Genomic DNA, 12,717 nt, shown 5'->3' with positions numbered 1-12,717 from the left:
TACTGCTTGTCATTTTGACATGGTTGTAGAGTAGATGGTTGCATAGCGTCTTCATACTAGAGCATTTCTTTTTTTTTTACCACTTTTATGAAGTGTGATATTTTTGAAAAAAAATATGCTATTTCTTCTCAGAATTACTAGCTTTTTCAATCCTAGTAGTTAAAAAAATTGTCCCATACGATTTTTTCTATTTTGTTACCATTTTCCGTACATGTTGTATGGGGTAACAAAGGAGGAAAGTAACAAAAATGTATGGAAATTCTGGGACACTTTGTATCTCCCAGTGAGATTGAAAGTACTCGTGATTCTGAGTACAATTGACCTAAAATTCCCTAAAACAATCAAAAATTTTTTATTGGCAAAAAAAAATGCTCAAGTAACGATCGATTTTTGGTCAGCTGGAGCCAATTTAGCGTTAGTAGGTGAAAACTCGTTTGTGGCAACCTCTCATCCACCTTATATGTATGATCCTTTACGAGACATTAAACTAGTTATATCTTTTTTGTAGAGTTGTGCCTGCTCGTTCACTGAAAAGATCGCTCCCAACTATGTAGTACGATCTCCGAAGTGTACTAGTTCGTTCTTTTAGGACGTATAGTACAGTAGTACACCGAGAGAGCGAGAGACAAATTGTGCATATGGCGTACAGTAACGCTCGATCGTAATAGCCGAGAGCTGATCGGCCGTTTTCGCGCGCTCTCGGTCCGAGTCAGTCGGTTCTAGTTCGGTTGCGGTCGGATCACACGGATCGCTTTGCTGTCATTGTCACTTCTCGGCTCTTCGCTCCTTTCGCATCCATTCTGTTGCGCGTGTGTGAGTGTACTAAATGTACTAGAGAGCAGAATCATTTGGGAGTAGTTCGGTCTAGTACAGTACAGGGAATCGTGTTTTTTGTACTATTAGTACATGTACTACACAAGCCTAGTTTTTTGACCTTAAGAAAACTGGAGCCGCGTTCATTTCTAATTACTCCAGCAAAAAAATGTCGGTTCATGTTTCATGCTTATCTTTATGGGGTAATAGTATTTTTATAGGTTGGCGTATCTGTATGTAAAACCTTATTTTAATGGAACTACTGGTATTTACTATGATAGTTCTAAGAAAGGACAGTTTTTAGGGTTCCGTAGTCAACTAGGAACCCTTATAGTTTCGCCATGTCTGTCTGTCCGTCCGTCCGTCCGTCCGCGGATAATCTCATCAGTAACCGTTAGCACTAGAAAACTGAAATTTGGTAACAATATGTATATCAATCACGCCAACAAAGTGCAAAAATAAAAAATGGAAAAAAATGTTTTTTTAGGGTACCCCCCCCTACATGTAAAGTGGGGGCTGAATTTTTTTTTTATTCCAACCCCAACGTGTGATATATTGTTGGATAGGTATTTAAAAATGAATAAGGGTTTACTAAGATCGTTTTTTGATAATATTAATATTTTCGGAAATAATCGTTCCTAAAGGAAAAAAAAGTGCGTCCCCCCCCCTCTAACTTTTGAACCATATGTTTAAAAAAAATGAAAAAATATCACAAAAGTAGAACTTTACAAAGACTTTCTAGGAAAATTGTTTTGAACTTGATAGGTTCAGTAGTTTTTGAGAAAAATAAGGAAAACTACAGAACCCTACACTGAGCGTGGCCCGACACGCTCTTGGCCGGTTTTTATGTATGATAAGGGACTGGTCGATTTTATATGACTGGTTGGATGTAGTTTTATTACGTTTTAAGTAGAGGTGAATCGGACCACAGGAGAAATTGGATCAAACTGAAAATCAGTATTTATCCATACTAATATTGTAAATGGGAAAGTGTGTCTCTGTTTGTTTGTCCGTCTCTCACGGCAAAACGGAGCGACGAATTGACGTGATTTTACAAGTGGAGATAGTTGAAGGGACGGAGAGTGACATAGGCTACGTTTCGTCTCTTTCTAACGCGAGCGAAGCCACGGGCAAAAGCTACTTAAAAATATTTCTTAAAACGTCCGCGCTTAATATGACCAGAAATAGCACACCAACGGAGCTATGGAAATCACGGGGAGAGGCCTTTGCCCAGCAGTGGGACACATAAACGGGCTATTAAAAAAAATTAAAACTGCCGTTGGAGAAAATACCTAGTTGGTATTCTCACATCAACGCAAAATTTCGGATACTTATCAATCGATTTTTGAAATTGAAATTTCTTTATTGCCACAGAAACGAATTAACAAATTAGTACCTAAGTAGGTACAAAAAAACTTAACTAATACTAAATTAAATCCAAGTACTAAATTTAGACTAAAGGATAGTCTTAGTTTCTTATATAATTATGTAAATATGTTAAAAACTAAATTAAATGTAGCTATTATTCTATCTTATAATAAACAAAAACTCTCTCTTTTCTTACTCATTCGATTCACATTCTACTGTTGTATGTAAAAAAAAGAATTCTTTATGTTGCACGTCGTCATAATTATGCCACAATATCTACTAGTTAGGCTAAGCTAAGTTAGCAACGATATTGATAACCCCGCCTAAGCACGGGTTAAGTAAAAATCATAATGTCATTGAAGTTTGAAGTTTAAAAAAATTTTTTCACTGTCTAAGTTGTCGGAATCAATTTCAAATTAGTTTGGTATGCCTTTAGGTATAATCGCGCCATTTTATTTTGTCTTATTGGGATCGAAAGACCTCGTGATTCTGCACTGAGAGAAATTTTCATTGTGAATTTAACAAGTTCGACTTGTTGCGGTTTATCCGTTTGAACAGGTTTGAATCAGCCAAACGTATATTGATTTAAACTAACAACCCCGGTCTACCCGTGACCACGGACGTAATGTCATGTCCGAAACGTCGGGTTAAATATAAAACGTAAGTTTTACGCGATTAAGTCCCGTTTTAATTTAATATATGAGCCAAACGTATGTTAAAAACAATATGTGTCATGTTGTTTTTATAAAATCGACTTGTTGATTCAAATATATTGCCGATTCAAATGACAAGTAGCTTGTTGTTTGAACCAAAGAGCACGTAGGCGCTATTTTAACCAAAAAACTTGTTGAACAAACATGAAAACTGGTTGTAATTTCTCTCAGTGTGAGTATGAATCGCGAAAATAATACCCATGTTACAAAAAAGTGGGGTGGAATACTTTGAAAAAAAAAATAGCCCAATTTCACTTACTTATAAAATTTCGAAGTATTTTAACTATCTAGTAAAATTTTTGATTTAAACGATTTGACAAACTATTAAAAAGAAAACGGTTTCTTAACGTGCATTTTGTGTTTTGACTAGAGGAGGCCTCAAAATACCTATTTAACCCCTTTCACGCCGTTGTCAAAAATTTGCTACTGAATTAATAATCTTCAATCTGTTAATTACACCGTGTCCAATAAGTCCGAATACTCACATTTTACCTCAGTTCTAAAGATATAGGGATCACAGGCCATCAAATTCTTATTTAAACTAAAGAGTATATTCCTCTTAATAAAATACAAGCACAAAGTACATGAAATTTCCGGAGTGTCTAAGAAAAACAAAGAGGTAAAGTGCCAACAAAATACTTGCTCGGCACGCAGGTGACGAGTTATTTTTTATAAGGAGAATCTGTATGTGATAAAACAGACGCCACGTGTCCAAAATAAACTATTATGGGTACCGAGGATAGATAACGTTCCGGGCAACTAGAAAAATGTGCCTAGGTTCCAGAGCTCACCATCGGCCCAGGTGTGGGATGCAGTATGTAAGCGAGGTAAACTACCTTCAGTACTTACAGATAAAAGCGTTAAAATCAACGTTTCTTTCTTTAAAACCAAGGTTTTGGAGAAAAAAATGCCTTAAAGTTAAAAAGGATGCTTGGGAATGAGTATCATGTGTCCCAACAAGACGCACCTCCAGCACATTCGGCAAATGGTATTCTAGCGTAGTTTCAGACTAATTTGGCAGTTTTTTATCCGAAACATGAGTGGCCACCCAGGCCTCCAGGTTTAGGCGTATTAGACTATTTTGTATGGTCATACATGCTTTGAAGACTACATTTTTATTAAATCATAAACCTAGATCATTTCAAAAAGGTTATCGAGAGTATTTGGGATGAAATGTGAAGAAAACGGTGCGTGCCGCGTGTGATCCGTTTGAGAAGCGTTTGAGGCTGGTAAACAAGTTAATGCTGGAGTTATTCCAAAACATTTGTTGTGAATGTAGTAAATAAGAGTGCCATTCATAAAATATAATAATAATGTAGTAACTATTTGTTCATTTTGTTTTATTGGCTATTTGTGCTGTATTCAAACTTATTGGACACGGTGTAGTCTAGAGCCAATTTGGCCACAAGTCGTCTCCTTCACGATTTTCGTCGACATCTCTTCTAAATACCTAAAACAGGTATGGATATATTCCTCGTTCTCTCCAGATTACGAATTGACCTGTTTTAGTTTAAGGAGGGGGGGACGGGTCGAGAAAAAGGGGGGGAAAGATGGCGACCGACCATCATAGATATTTATTCACATCTCGAGTCCTATGGCACCAATCTGTTCGTGCGAGGTATCATTTGAAAGCTTATTAACCTACTTTAATTGTTTTCAAATAACTATGCTCATAAAAGTAACCGTTTAGTAAATATTTGAAAATATGTGTTTTTTTATTGCGCATGAATTGCACAAGTACTAGTAAAAAATGCGTCTAACTCAATAAACAATAACTTTACCGCAATTGATGTTATTATAAAATTTTCGCGTCTATTCATGCTCTTTCTAAAAATATAAGTTTCATTGGTATATGATAATATATAACCATGTAATTAAGAATTTTGTTTGACAGGGGTTATCCTCCAGGTCGCATAAACGGGCGCTGACCGTAGTAAAGTATTCAATATTTTTGAGGTCTTATTTTACGGATCCATATGTGAGAGGTATCGTTTGAAAGATGATTAAACCTACTATAATTGTTTATACATAACTATAGTATTAAAGGTAGCTGTTTACATAATATTTGAAAATATGTGTTTTTTATCGAGCATGAATCGCACAAGTACTGGTAAAAAATGCTTCTAAGTCAATAAACAATAACGTTACCGCAATTGATGTTATTGTAAAATTTACGCGACTATTCATGAGCTTTCTAAAAATATAAGTTTTATTGGTAAGTGATAATATAACCATTAAATTACGAATTTTATTTCCTAGTGGTCACTCCGCCGGTCGCATAAAAATGAGCGCTGACCGTAGTAAAGTATTCAATATTTTTAAGTTCTTATTTTACGGATCCATATGTAAGAGGTATCATTTGAAAGCAAATTAAACCTACTATAATTACTTTTGAATAACTATAGTTATAAAGGTAGCTGTTTACAAAATATTTGAAAACATGAGTTTTTTTTTCGAGCACGAGTTGCACATATACAGATAAAAAATGCTTCTAACTTAATAAACCATAACTTTACCGCAATTAATGTTATAATAAAATTTACGCGAAATTTCATGCGCTTTCTAAAAATATAAGTTTTATTGGTGTATGATAATATATGACCAAGTAATTACGAATTTGGTTTAGCAGGGGTCACTGCGCCCTGTCACGATATTGGGTGCTGACTGACCGTCGCTAAATTTTCTACGTTACTCAGATCCTATTTTACTGATAAATTTGTGAGAGGTATCATTTGAAAGCATATTATGCGTACTATCTTTATTTCTAATATCTCAAGTCAAAACTGTAGAAGTTTACAAAATATTTGATTAGTAATATGTGTATTTTACTGTGCATGAATAGCATTGGCATTGATAAGACACGCTTCTAGCTTAATAAATTATAGTTTTCCGCAATTGAAATAATAACAAAATAAACGGAAAATGTATGACTTACACAAAAAATAAGTTTGGTTTGTATTGCATAAACAATTAATTTGAATTTGTTCAGCTCACCTACTGCGCACCATCATATAAATGAATGTTCACCGTCGTTGCCTTTTTTCATGATTTTTCAGATTTTATTTCACTAATCGTATATTCATAATAAATATAATCTATCACGTATTGAATTTACTTATATACTTAATTGATCAGTAAAATAAAATCTGTAAAATGATGAAAAAATTAAGGCAACGGCGGTGGACATTCGTTTATATGACGATTGACCGTGCGCAGTGGGTATGGTGGACAAATTAACATTAATTGTTTAAGCAAAACTAACAAAACTCATTTTTTGTAAAGGCCATACATTTTGCGGTTCATTTCGTTATTATATCAATTGCGAATAAATATAATTTATTGAGCTAGAAGCATGTTTCACTCGTATCAGTGCGAATGCTATTCATATATAGTAAAAATACACATATTGTCAAATATTTTGTAAACTTCTACAATTACGACTAAAATTATTAAAAAGTAACGATAGTACGCATAATATGCTTTCAAATGATACTTCTCACAAATTGATCGCTAAAATAGGATCTGAGAAATACATAAAATTAGGCGACGGTTAGCACCTATTTACGTCACGGGGGTGCAGTGACACCTGCTAAACCAAATTCGTAATTACTTGGTTGTATAATATCATACATCAATAAAACTTATATTTTTAGAAAGCATATGAAATGTCCAGTAAATCTTATCATAACATTATTTGCGGTAAAGTTATTGTTTATTGGTCATGCACCAAGCTACAATCTTAAAAATTATGAAAACGGCAACGAAAATGGTCATCCATGTATATGACGGTGCGCAGTGAGTATGATGGATAAATTAACATTAATTGTTTATGCAATACTGACAAAACTTATTATTTGAAAAGGTCATACATTTCGCCTTATTGAGAACTAATGATAGTACGCATAATATGCTTTCAAAAGATTCCTGTTAAATAAAATAGGATCTGAAAAATATAGAAAATTTGGCGACGGTCAGCATCCATACGTGGCCGGGCACTGTGGCCCCTACTTAACCGTATTTGTAATTACTTGGTTATATAATATCATACACCAATAAAACTTATGTTATTAGAAAGCGCACGAAATTCCGCGTAAATCTTATACTAACATCAATTCCGGAAAAGTTGTTGTTTATTGATTAAGAAGCATTTTTTACCAGTAGGTACTTGTGCGACTCATGGTCTATAAAACACATATTTTCAAATATTTTCTAAACAGCTACCTTTATGACTATAGTTATTTGTATAAAAATATAGTAGGTTTAATTAGCTTTGAAACGATACCTCTCGCATATGGATCCGTAAAATAGGACCTCAAAAATATTGAATACTTTACTACGGTCAGCGCCCATTTCTGCGACCGGGCAGAGTGACTCCTGCTAAACCAAATTCGTAATTACATGGTTATATATTATCATATACCAATGAAACTTATATTTTTAGAAAGAGCATGAATAGACGCAAAAATGTTATAATAACATCAATTGCGGTAAAGTTATTGTTTATTGAGTTAGACGCATTTTTTCTAGTACTTGTGCAAATCGTGCGCGATAAAAAAACACATATTTTCAAATATTTCGTAAACGGTTACTTTTATGAGTATAGTTATTTAAAAACAATTAAAGTAGGTTTAATAAGCTTTCAAACGACATCTTGCACGAACAGATTGGTGCCATAGGACTCGAGATGTGAATAAATATCTATGATGGTCGGCCGCCATATTTCTCCCCCCTTTTTCTCAACCCGTCCCCCCCTCCATAAACTAAAACAGGTCAATTCGTAATCTGGAGATAACGAGGAACACATCCATACCTGTTTTAGGTATTTAGAAGAGATGTCGACGACTTTTTGTAAAAGAGGTCGTTTGGTCCCTGACTAGTGTACAGTCAAAGACCTACGAGTATATAACTTCGTATAGACAGATAAAGTCTAAGAAAAAAACGTACCCCAAAACCATGACAGAAAAAGGTACGGTGAGCTAGATGGCGATATTGGCGATACACCTTTGGGGTACGCTCGGCTAGATGGCGCTAATATTAATATTTGTCATTTGAAAACATATCAAGCTAAGAATATGGGCCAAATTGTCAAAACTGAGGTTCAAAAGTTTTAAGCCTGTGTCGAGAGATGGCAGTCTATGCACTGTGATTACACATTTTACTTTGACAGTAACTCTCTTTAATACTCTATCCTCTTTGTTACAGTTTAAATTGTCTCTGACAGATCTGGAACAAGGCGGTTGAGGGGTTGAACAACCCAGTAGATTGCCCAACCCAATACCTTTCAAATGGTACCATCCCGTTTCAACTAATTTGACACCCATTTCTCTTATTCCGCCAGTAAAAGAAAGAGACACAATTACGTTCACCATGTAAATAGCTACCGTGTTACGGTCTAGGTCTCTTTCTAGGCAGCCTAGGGCAATTTCCACGGCTAATGCCCCGTTTCGCTGCACGAGTTTCTATTTTTTCACTTTGATTATATATTTTTGACATAAAGCATATATTTCTAAAGTAACACAGGGGCCGAACGCGATAGAATAACGTTATTTTACCTTTTTTTCATGGTCACGTGGCCAATAAAATACAAATCGCGAGAATTTAAAGTTTCATATAGGTATTTTGAAATATTCTTGAGGTTTATACGTTTTGTGGAAATAATATTACGAATTCGTTAACACCCTGTCTGTTTACGGAAAGTCTGGATCTTTGTCGAATTTTTCGTCATCTTTTCGTGCGTTTTCTCGTTATCCGATCAGATAACGAAAACCGATAGGATTTCAAAGAAAAATATCAAAGATGACGGCTTGAATGTATGGGATATCGGTCCTACATCGGATATCGGACCGGATAATGTGAAAACGCACGTTAATAAATATTTATTAACTACGAGAATTTGCTTTTCTTTTAAGTAGTACAGTCTCAGTTTTTAAGCAGCTAGAAACTTTGGCCTTATTAAAAATATCAATTTGTTTATTTCTTATTTCTTTGAAATAAAAAATATGGTTGTCTATCGTAATATATGCTTAATTGCGTACCTATTCATTGGTTGTCGCGAAATACCTAATAGGTATTTCAAGATTAGGAATATCTGGGCCATTTTTTTTCAAAGTTGTCCACCCCACTTTTTTTGTTACATGGGTATTTTTTACGCGATTCTTACTCAGAATCAAGAGCTCTTTCGATCCTGATAGGAAAAAAAAATGTCCCAAGATTTCCATACATTTTTTCGAACCTTCCATTCCGTTACCGCCATACAAAATGTATGAAAAAGTGGTAACGGAATGGGAAAAAAACCTTGGGACACATTTTTTCTCTAAGTAGGATTGAAAGAGCTCGCGATTCTGAGTGGAAAACACATGAAAATTTTCAAACCTAAAAAAAAAGTGGGGTGGACAACTTTGAAAAAAAATGGCACATCTACGGTAGGTCCATCCTACCGTAGATGTGCCAAGATTATATTACCTATGGTAAGATAAATAATATTCAGTGGCTTATTTTGATGATGAATTTATTACTCAAGTTTAGGATAATAATTAAATGGTATTCTCTACTTTAATCTATCTAATAAGATGGAGGAAACTTTCTACAGTTTCTACCTTCAACGAATTTGTTGTTTGAGTACCTGCAACACAAGCCTTCTTGAGCTTACCGTGGAACTCAGTCAATCTGTGTAAGAATGTCCTATAATATTTATTTATTTATTATTTAATTTACACCTGCAATTATATACTTGGTTTGTTCAAAAGTACCTACAATTTCATTTGTATGGAAAAATAAAGTTACATTGATTTTCTGTTGATACATTAAATTTCTACTGCGAAAACAATTAGGGTAGTATACCTACGCAAAATGGGCCATGAGGGAAAAATGGAACACAGTCCAACAAAAAGTCCAACTAATGTCCAATTTTTTTTTATTGGTTTCTTTTAAGTAGTCTTACGTAGTATAAGTAGGCTTGTTCGTTTTTTCTTTCGTGTATGATATATATTTCAGTTGGTTTATTAAAAAAAACTTATTGGAATCTTGTTAGCGTAATCAGATATTTTTCTAGTTTAGCTCACTACGCCATAAAAATTATCGTTAATCGATAATAATGCAATAATTGTTTCTTGCCTGTAATGATTCATAAACATGATATATCATTTCTCATGTTTATTGCCTAATACTAATAACCTACTTCGTGTCAAGAAGGTATAATGTTACGATCATTTTGACAGTTCGTTTTTGTATGCAGTAACTGGGCTATGTCAAAAGTTTCTAGACGCTCTTTTTTAAATTGGAATGTAACAATATTGTCTGAAATGGGGATAAATGACAAAAACTACTCTTCAATTGATCTCCATACTTATCTAAATCGGTTCAGTGTTTTAAAAGTGGTAACAGAGAGACGTTAGCATTAGTTTTATTACTAGGCAATATTAAATAAGTACGTCGTGGAGAATTAATATGTAATAAAAAGTTACATTGTAACTTGATTTTACATTATGATTAATGCAATATGTAATGTAGATAAGCAGGTGCACACATAGTTTGTTGTGACTAGGTTTTTCCCTGTATCTGGCTTTATTTCTTATAACTATACTTAGGTAATGTTGTATATAGTAATAAATTGTACTTATTTTGTAACGATAAGAAGTATACATACCTAAGTATTGTTTGAGTTGTATTTTAAATTTACTTACTTAAGTACTTATGCTGTATAACACTATAGATTTTAAAACTATAAGTTAGTGAAAATCTAATTTATTGAAACGAAAATTAAGTTTCGCGGTTTTCCAAATTGTAAAAATATTTTTCTTACTTTTTTGTGGAAACGAAGGTAGGTAGAAAACGGTTTAAACATTTTGAATTGAGTTATCCAATGATTTATGTATGGTAAGGGTTCTGATCAGGATTTGGTATTTTCTTATATTTTTCGATTTTTTTGACAACTCACACAGCACAAACGGGGTTTTGTAATTAATACCTATTATTTTGGATAATCACATATATACGAAACTCAAATGTCAAATTAGTATAGGTGTATTTAAAATTAAAACTAAAACTAGGTATAGTCTAGGGTACTCACGGAAAAAATCAAAAAATCAGACGGCACACAGCATCACTTTTCCACAAAAATTTTAGGGCACAGTCACACTATGTTCTCTAAATCCCGAACGCACTGTTTCTGAACACAGAAAAAAAAACCGTAAAAATCCAATTCGGAAAAAGTGAAACGTCGAAAAACACGTTTGGAAATCGAAGGGGTCACGGTTCAGAGATGGTTATTGGTTAATTGTAGGCAATCAAGACGAACGGTACTGCGATAATTACTCTTAATCGCATCACTATTATGTGGCACGTGTCATTTTTAACGATTTTTCAAGCGCGAACCGCGAATTGGCGATTTTCTCGAACTGTCACGTCACTGATGTCATTTTCGCTCACAACACAAACCGCACTAAACAAAACTGATAACAGTGATCAACTCGGAAAAAAGCGACACTGAAAAAAAACCCGCGCACACAAGCGCAAAATTCAGCCCAATTAAAGATAATGTTTGTAGATATTTTAATAGCGTTCCCCTCCGTCGAAACCCGACACAACCAACTCCCGTTGAATTTAAACACTTAATGATCGGTTGGCTCAAATTGTGCGAGAGGCGACGCGCCCAGCGTAGCTCTGTCTCGCTCTATTTAGTACCAATATCCGCCACTTGTATGGCGGCGCTGGCGCTAGCGTCGCGCGTGAGGCGGGGCCTATTTGAAGGTGGAATGATCATGGGGCGTGGCTTAGTTTTGATTGGTGGAGGGTTGTAACGAGATTTTTTTCGTTAGTACGTGAGACGCGAGCCGGTTGGTACTATCCCATCGATCGTCTCCTAGGGTTGCCATTATATGTTTTTTATGGTATTTTTTGGCGGTGTTCGGCTTTACTAACCTGTTCTCTTGGCCACGCCCAGTTTTAGTCTGTACGTGAGCCAGAAAGTAAGAGAACTCGAAGCTGTAGGCTTTATTTTTTTTAAGTGTGTTTTTTTAGTGGCGGTTTCTTTGATTTTAGTGCTTGAGTCGATGAACTTTGGATTGTGATTTTAATGTTCTCTGGGAGTGTGAAGTCAAGTGCATCAACATTTTTTTTTATTCTTAAGACTTTGTTTAGGATCTTAAAATATGATATAGGACCTTAATATGTAGTGTTATAAACAATGCCGACCAAACATAAAGGATACATTTTGTCTTTATATATTGTATAACTTTTTGTAGGTATATCAACATCAACCATTTTCTTTCTCGAACATATTTTGCTTTTAACTGTATGTATATCTACCTATTTGTGAATTTACAATTCGGGAGGAGTCAAATTAACAATAGATATTTTAGGTCAATATAATATTTTAGCTGACCATTTATCCCCTATGAACAACCTTCCCGGTCTTAACCTTAGCATAATTAATATTTGTTATTTATCATACAAGGTGACTGATTAACCTTGCTCTATTTTAGTCTAAAAATGGAAAATTCACACCTCCATACATATTTTTAAATCAAAGGAAAAATGGTAAATTCACACCGGCAGGACTCGAACCTGTGACCTACTACCACAGTATAGTGTACTATCGTACAGTATGGCCACTCATGGCACCCCGCTGAAAGTGCCGCTCACCTCTCGGTTACCTCACAGTTACCACCTGTCCAAGACGCGAACAGTCGACCTGTCATAGGTATTTCACTCATACAAGCATGGTACGCGTTCACCTACACGAGCTTAGACTGTGTGCTTAGGAACGCGCCTCTTTCATATATTTGATAGCCAGTGTCCGAGGTGTGCTACTGCTTTACCAGAG

General features: G+C 34.9%; 1 protein-coding gene across 2 annotated transcripts in view; it reads right to left on the bottom strand.

Moving 5' to 3' along the window:
* The window catches only part of LOC125238685 (homeotic protein distal-less), a 174,747-nt gene extending 163,278 nt beyond the window's left edge, over window positions 1-11,469 (bottom strand). For both annotated transcript variants that reach the window (XM_048146080.1, XM_048146082.1), the window contains exon 1: window positions 10,963-11,469. The gene's annotated coding sequence lies outside the window, so the exon portion shown is untranslated. The remainder of the gene's footprint in view (window positions 1-10,962) is intronic.
* Window positions 11,470-12,717: the final 1,248 nt, after the last annotated feature.

The sequence above is a fragment of the Leguminivora glycinivorella genome, chromosome 24 (assembly GCF_023078275.1).
Source record: "Leguminivora glycinivorella isolate SPB_JAAS2020 chromosome 24, LegGlyc_1.1, whole genome shotgun sequence".
NCBI classification, from domain to species: Eukaryota; Metazoa; Arthropoda; class Insecta; order Lepidoptera; family Tortricidae; genus Leguminivora; species Leguminivora glycinivorella.
Note: the sequence above shows the minus strand (reverse complement) of the source record. Positions and strands in the feature narration are given on the sequence as shown.